Here is a 7943-nt window from a genome sequence, read left to right on the forward strand (position 1 = left end):
TCCAGCATGAATTAAATTATCTTAAATACAATAAATGATATAGAAGAATTTGTTTTGGTTAGGCATATCCTTTGCTGATGAAGAATAAGATCATTTCAATATAACATTTTAATATAGCCCTGTAATTATGTCATTGAAAGCCCAGTTGGATCATAGTGAAGCACAGAGCAAGCTCTCCAGCTGCAGCCAGAGCTTCCTAAAGGCACCAAAGGGGAACTGCCAGTACATGTCCCCATTGAAAAGGGAATGACTGGGAGACCACGAAGCACAGTGGGGTGAAATGCATGGCCTGGCACTGTGCAGGGAGTCGGGGAAGGGGAGGGGTGGATTGGCTTTCTTACCACGTGGGATGGTGGTGGGGAGGACAAATACATGTTCTTCCATGGGAGTTCATGGAGCAGATGCCTCATTGGCAGGAACATGTTGTGCCATGACAGCCAGATGTGTCCAAAGGATGGTGATGTTGCTTTGCTTGAGCTTCCCTCTGTGCTTCCCTGGAGCAGAGCATTTTCACAACAGCTCCAACCTAGAGGCTCTGTGCTGTGGTTTGCCCTACAGTGTCTGAATACCCTAATTTCCCACTCCCGGTGGATCAGAACTAGTACAGAGATGTACTGAAGGAATGTTCTTCAGAGAGACAAGGCATGGGCCAAAAAACACATCATAGTGTCTGGAACCTATGTGATCTGGAAGACTAGGAAGGATGGGACCTGCTTAGCCCTCGGCTGGGAGAGCTCTTGGGAGTACTGGGAATGGGTGCCTCCCCTTTGTTCAGCTGGCAGCCCTTCATCTCTGCCCTGCAGATTGGCTCTTCTCTCCTCTTACCCCAGCCTTAATAACACCAGGCCCTGGGGAAATGTACAATATTGCTTTATTGCAGCTGCCAGTGAGGCAGGAGCTGTGGGCTGTGCAGGGCACCACCGGAGCAGAGGCTCCACATCTCCTGTGCAGGTACCTCAGGTACTCAGCTGAGCTAATATACAGATACTGTGCAGGCTTGTGGGCACTGTGGTTCCATGGGATGCTCACAAAACTCTCTACCCTCCAAGCTGATCCCTTCTAGGTCATGTTATTTGGCCATTCATATAACCTAAAGTGCCCACAGAGAGCAAGCTGTTTCCCTCCCCCGAGGCTTCCCTAGAAGTATATGCTCATGTTTTGTTTGCTTGTGTGTTTTTTCTCTTTTTGGTTTTTTTTAGGTTTGGTTTTGTTTGGGTTATTTTGTGGATGCTTTATCCACTGTAGTGTTTATGCTGTCCCAAAAGTAACAGAGTTCAGCTTGGCTTTCCACTGACTTCCCTGGGACTTCTCTAGCAATGTCCTGTGAGGTTTGCTCTGACAGTCCCTGCAGTCTCCTGGAGCACAGAGGGGCATGGACTGAATTGATTCTTGGCAAAGAAATTAATTGTAAATGGCATTAGAGACTTCAGGATGAAATGCTACAACCAAGCTTCTTTCTGAAGTGTCTAAGAAAATGCTGAACTGTAGTTTGGGTCTGAAAGTCAATGAATAGTTAATGCAGTTCCATGACAGCAAGTGATGTTCAGGTCAACAGTGTTCAACCAAACAAAAATGTGACTCTCTCATCTGAAAATCCAGAGGTTTAAGGATCAGTCTTAGCTAAATATAGTTCCCAATGATGTTTACTGCATACCTAACTTATCACTCTAATCAACAGCCTCTCGGATCTGTTATAGGTAGAGAATTAGGTCTAGGCATGATAAACAAATCTGTGATTACATACACACCCAGAACTCATCCAGTTTCTCCAGAGGAAGTAAGATTCTTGGTCATCAAAGGGGACATATTTGCCGTATTTTATCTGTAAGAGTCTGTTTCAAGAAATAAAAAGCATGGTAGAAATATTCTTTGAAAGTATAAAGGTACCAGAGGGGCAGAGAGATGCTCTTGAGTGGAAGTGTTTTAGAGTGAATCATGGTTGTGCAACTAGTTTACCTAAACTCATTTTAAATCAGCAGAGTGACAGGCCCAGAACACTAAGTGTTGAAGGATTGCTCCGTGATGCTGTTTGAGGCATCGGGTTGGACTGTGCGCAATCATTTCCTTCTAAATTGGTTGTAGTCCCCTTTCAAATTGTCAGAGTAGTTTTCTTCTGCTTCGTTGCACTTGAGAAGCAGGTGGACAGCAAGCTGCTCAGCCTCGTTTGATCCACACACTGCTGTTCAATGGAAAGAGCAAATCAAACTGGAAAGGCTTCCTGATGCGGCTGCCGCGCTGCCTGTTCCGTGCCTGGATCGACAACGGCGAGCTGCCGGCAATCTGGACAGGAGGACATCTCTAGTTTTGTCTTTCTTAGGGCATCTTAAAGAAGGCAGTGATAAATTTAGCTCCTCAGTGCCAAGAATGGCAAGTGTCAGTGTGACACTTGAATGCAAAATATATAAACTCGGCCATCACTGCATGAAGCATCAATTTATTGGTTTTGGAGCACAGAGTGGTCTAGTTCTTGAAGTACGGATTCCATTTGATCTAGGTTTGATCTCGCTTTGGGAATGAATTTCCACAGGCCTCCTTTCCCATCAGCCATCCCTCGTGTTCCCCCATCTGAGAAAGGGGAAAAGAGAACAACTTGGCAAGGCTGTGGGGCACAATTCACGAAAGTCTGCAAAATCTTCTTGATTTCTTGCATGCAGTATGAGGAGCATACATAACTTTTGTCAAGGTATTCCTATGCTCTCTTGCTGCACTATGCAGTAGCACAGAAGATGCCAACGTGCTCTATGTGTTTGTTACCTACAGAGATTCCTTTGCAAGGACGAGCGCTGGCTTATTTGGAAAGTCACCCGAGGTTTAGGCCATAGGTTGTGAAACAAAATGAGAATGGAAAGAGAACATTTCTTGTCAAATGGATTTGTGTTCTCTCATAATGAGAAATCAGCATCCTGCAAAATGAATTTGCGGAGAAATTCCTTGGAGCTGTTCCCTACCTTGATCCCAGTGAAAGCTTAGCCTGACTTAAGAAAAGGGCACCCAGGCAGTAATTTGAATGGCACCTCTGCAAAGCTACTTTCATCATTGAGTCTTACAGCGTGCCTCAAAGTTATGACATGAGCTGTACAAGGCATCCAGGCACATCAAGTGTGGTCATGCAGAGTGGTTGGTGATATCTTTGAGGCTTTTCACTTGTCACTTGTCTCAATGTCAGTCTCGGTGGATAGTGAACTCTCCCTGCCTTTGAAGGAACCATGCAAAAACCGTGGCTCCTGATGCAGTCAGATGCTACAAAAGATGTGCACATCAGTGATGGTCTTGTTTATCTCCTCTTTCTCTGTAACAGCTTGGCACAAAATGTTTTTTGAGCACTTCTGTCCTTCATGAGACCAGCGGACTGGTTACCTTTGGTGCACGTACATGATACTTGGATTTTTTTTGCATACTGTGGTAGTCCTGCTCTGTTTTTTCCCACATGTGGGAACAAGGCACACTCAGTTAAGGAAAGCACAGGCATTTCAAGGAGCACACTGGGTTTATATACTCCCCAGCTCCAGTGCAAACTGTGTAATCAGCTTCTAATTTTGAATGTACTTTCCTGAACGGCGCAGTGTGCTTGGAGACGGATGTGTGTGCTGGAGGGCTCGGATGCAACGTCTGGAGGAGCAGGGAGGTCAGCTCCATCAGCAGGAGCTGACACAATGATAGAGGAGGAAGAAATGACCCAGCAGTGTGGGGAGAGAGAGCGGAGGCCAAGACACTGGCACAGCACCTGCTCTGCTGTGTGGTGCTGCTGGAAAAGACCAGGTGTTTGGAGGTGGAAGGCATTTGTGTGTGTCAGGTGGGGATCCTGTGCTTTCAGAGCAGGCTGAGATTTGCTCCTTGCTCTCTGTCTTGCAACCTGACACTGATGGCTCAGAAGCTGCCCTGGAAGTGGAGAATGGAAAGAGTGGTGAAGGGAGGGTGGGCAGTATCTCGTGCTCCTTATAAGTCTCCCAGCTTTTCTCCCAGCTTTTCTCCCATTAGCCACATGCTGGGGAAGCAACTCTGGAGGGGAATCCATCTCTGGGCAAAGAGGCCACTGCAGGGAGCACAGGCCAGGCAATGGAAAGGAGTGTGGTGAAAGGGAGGAGGAGGGAGAGGGTCCCCACAGGCAGGGCTTAGAGTTGAGTCTTATTGACATGGGTTTTGAGCATGCCCTGAGTATATGTGGAAATACCGCCCTGCCATGCTGCTGCTCCTTGACTCTGGGCTCTGTTAATTCCTCTTCCAGCAACTCCACATGGACTTCCAGTTACTGTAGCTGCGACTGAGAGGCAGCACAGAGCAAGACCTGTAAGCCCTGTGCCCAGGAGAGGCAGAGCTGGGCTGAGCCACAGCCTCAGGGCACAGACTTTGTCCCTCTAACCACAGCTCCGTGTGCCATTGGGCACAGAGACAAAAGCCAAGCCCTTGGGCACCATCACTGCTTCCCCAGTCGGAGCAGGATGGACAGTCCCTGCTTGGAAACAGGCACAGAAGCTTTCTGGTTTGGAAAAGGAGGCTCCAAATCTAGTTAAACCAGGTCATGTCAGTGCCAGGTTAGGAAGCCTTCCACTGCTCTGCAGCACCAGTATTTCCCTCATGATGTTTCCTGGTGGTGATGAGGCTTCCTTTCTCTAACACTTTATACAAATACAAAATGTGGGAAAGAAACAAAATGACACATAATTCTTGCCACAGAATAGAATAGGGCTGGATTTTCATTTAAAATCCCTCTACCCACAGATCCAGTGAATTGCAATGGCACAAAATTGTTAAATTGCTTTACTTTTGGGAAACCTCAGTTCATAAAAAATTGCTAACAATTTATTTTTGTACTATATGGTTGACATCCCTTTCTCTCTCTCTCCCTTTCTTTCTCTCTCCTCTCACTCTCTGCTGGTTACATGCTGATTTTTTTCACTGCGTGTCTGCTGAGATTCCAAGAAAAACCCAAGTGTGTCATACAACATTGCTTTCTGATTTGCAAGTTAAATAGTTTACATAGGCAAAAATGTGGAGCAATTGGAATATTCCCTACCCAAACACTTAGGGACTCAAACTGCACATTTTAGCCTGGCAGGCCTCCACTGATATTTTTAGCTAGAAAAAAAACATTTTGAAGTAACAAGGAAAGACAGATCAGATCTAGGGGGGGGGAAAGTTGAACCACCACTGGACATTTTTGTGAATGTTGTAGTTTTGGTGTTAGTTTACATCTTGCCCTGTGTGTACAGGAGTGCAGCACACATAGACTTTGGAAGTTTAGGCCCTTCTGAAATGCCTGTTCCCGAGATGGGGTTAGCCTTCTTGCTGATTGATTTAGTCTTTTGGAAACAGGCAAACCATCAGGAGCTTTCTGCTCAGAGAGATTAGCATTCATAGCCTGCTGTTTTTTAATTAAAAAAACCATTTAAATACAAGGGTTGGGGTTTCTGCCAGCAACCATTAAAAATACTTGTTTTGTAATTATCCCCCAACCCCTTTTTCTATTTAATTCTTTCTCTTTTTTTTTTCCTTCTTTTTCTTTTTGTTTCTCTTAAATCCTCGACAGATTCTCCCTGTTTCATCTACCTGCTCTTGTGGCATTGTACCTCCCGCTAAGGTTAGCAGCTGGCTGTAAATCTCACGCCAGCCCTGCTGCAAGCAACTGGCAGGAGGTGTGGGAAGGATGTGTTCAACATCCGTTTTCCAGTGGCAGTTTATCTCCTGCCTCCTGTTTGGAGGATTAGGGGCACAAGCCCAGCTTTGCCGTGACTGCAGTGCTGTTTCAAGGATGCAGGACCTCAGGGGCATCACCCCACCTGGAATTCCCCCAATGTAAACATGCCACTGTTTGCACACACAGGAAGGGTACATGCTGTGGGTGGGACATACTATGGGTGGAACCTCAAACAGGTATTAGTGTGCCAGGTAGCCAACATGTGTGAGCTGTGCTGTGTCTATCTCTGCTTGTCTCTCGTATGGAGATTGGCTTGTAGAGAGTTGTCCAGACAACCTTACTGGGGCAGAGCCTCCATTCATGGTGGTTTGGGGTCAAAGGTTGGAACTTGATGACCTTGGAGGTCTTTTCCAAACCTAAAGTTTCTGTGGAGGATTTGACTGAATTTTCTGTTTCACCTGGTTCTGCAATCACCCTGGGTGCCTCCGTACATTATGCCTGTGGTGTATTTGTAGCTGAAGATATATTGTTGTTCAGGCTCATTAAAAAGGAGATGACCAAAGGCATTAACCTAAATCCTGGCTGCTTTTCGATTGCTTCTGAGGAATTCACATCTAATGATTTTTGTGTTCTTAAGTCTGCTTGAACTTTGGCCTTGGACTAGTGCAGAAACCCTGACTCACAATATGAGCATCATCATCCAGCAGCCTCATTTGCACAGAACTTCTAATATTTTTACTGCTCTGCAGCAATGTATGGGGCCCTGTAAGTCAAAAGGTGAAGAGACTATTCCTCTTATGGTATCTAACAGGTGACTGACAAGATCTTGGTTCATGTTCATTCTCAGTAAGAGTCTCAATTGTGAAGTTTCAGTCTGTCCTGATCCTGTTTTGCCCCTTCTGCTCCCACAGCCCATTACCATCTTCAACTCCACCACCTCCCTCTGTATCTGCATCTCTCTCAATTTATCTTTCATTTCTGCCTTTTCTTTTTCTCACTGAAGAATACCATGGCTGAAATCTCATCCTGATCTTTGCCTCTCCTGGCAAATTTCCAAATGCAGCTTTTGGATTAAAATGGGGAACATGAATCTAGAGTTTGAAAACTGAGCAAAAAGGGTGCAGAGCTAAGGCAAATTACAGAGGCTGGAAGCAGAAGCTGATAAATGCACAGTGGGTAATTTGAACCAGTGTGTTACAGAGACCTGGAGCAAATGGTGAACCCAGCCCAGCCCAGGCTCCTGTTCACCTTGGAGCTGGTGCTGGAGGCAGAGGTGCCAAATGTCCTTGACTACACTCATCTCTTCTCTGAAAATATCCTGCTGGTGGTGAAGCATCAGCACATCTCCTTAGAGGGTGTTTCATTACTGATACCTCGGTTTATTACTGATACCTTTGAGCTGGTCAAAGCATGAAAGCAAGATTGTTAGTGACTGTCTTGCACTGGTGCTGCAAAATGGGTGGGAAAGTCCAGGTTTGGTCACCACTGATACAAACAAAAGGTCACCCTCTTTGCTGCTGCCTTGGTCTCCTGGCTGCTGCAAGCTCCCTGTGCTGCCTTTTCCTTCTCCACAGCTTCAGTCCTCTGGTTTAGTGTTACTGGTTTGAAAAGTGCATGTGATGACAGTGCTTTTGACAAAATATTCTGCAGTTAGGAACAATTCCTTGGGGCAGCCTGTTGGTAGCAGGTTGAAGGCTTAACATCCTCCATCAAATATTTAACACTGGAATGATCTCAATTTCATCTGGCTAAAAACATCCCAGTGTGATCCTTGAATCACATGAAACTTTTCCCCCATAAATTCAGAAAGTTGTGTTCTACACAAATCAATAGCCAAATAAAGGACCAGATGCTCTCACCTACTTTTAAATGCCTACATCTTCTAGATTTCCCTTGAATTTTCTGATGGCAGTTTTCTGTTGTATTCTCCAAATGAAAATGATCCATGTGCCATTTTACAAATATGCAAATACAATTCTCGTCTGACTTACAGACTGCACAAAAGCTTAGTAAAAAGTGTTGGAGAAATATTAAGTCTCGTAAATGTCTCCATTCAAATCAGTACTTAAAATTAGCTTCAATTTGTGGTGGAAATGCTATAAGACTAGAGCAGAATACTTTTGAAATCCCACTTGAAGTGATTATGTAAGTTATGAGATATCTACTATCCAGTGCAAAGCCCATGAAGACGTTTTAATCCCAGGGGTTTCTTTTTGAACCAGTATTTGCCCTGGTGGACCAGTGGTATCAAACATCAGTTTGCACTCCCAGCATAATGCCAGTAAAGAGCTTATTAAAACCCCCCACA

At 45.2% G+C, this 7943-nt stretch overlaps 1 protein-coding gene across 2 annotated transcripts in view; it reads left to right on the forward strand.

Annotated features, from left to right (window-relative positions):
- Window positions 1-7943, forward strand: part of BEND5 (BEN domain containing 5) — a 911380-nt gene that overhangs the window by 600624 nt on the left and 302813 nt on the right. The window lies entirely within an intron of this gene.

This window comes from Neopelma chrysocephalum, unplaced genomic scaffold (assembly GCF_003984885.1).
Source record: "Neopelma chrysocephalum unplaced genomic scaffold, ASM398488v2 Primary Assembly neopelma1_64, whole genome shotgun sequence".
Lineage (NCBI taxonomy): Eukaryota > Metazoa > Chordata > Aves > Passeriformes > Pipridae > Neopelma > Neopelma chrysocephalum.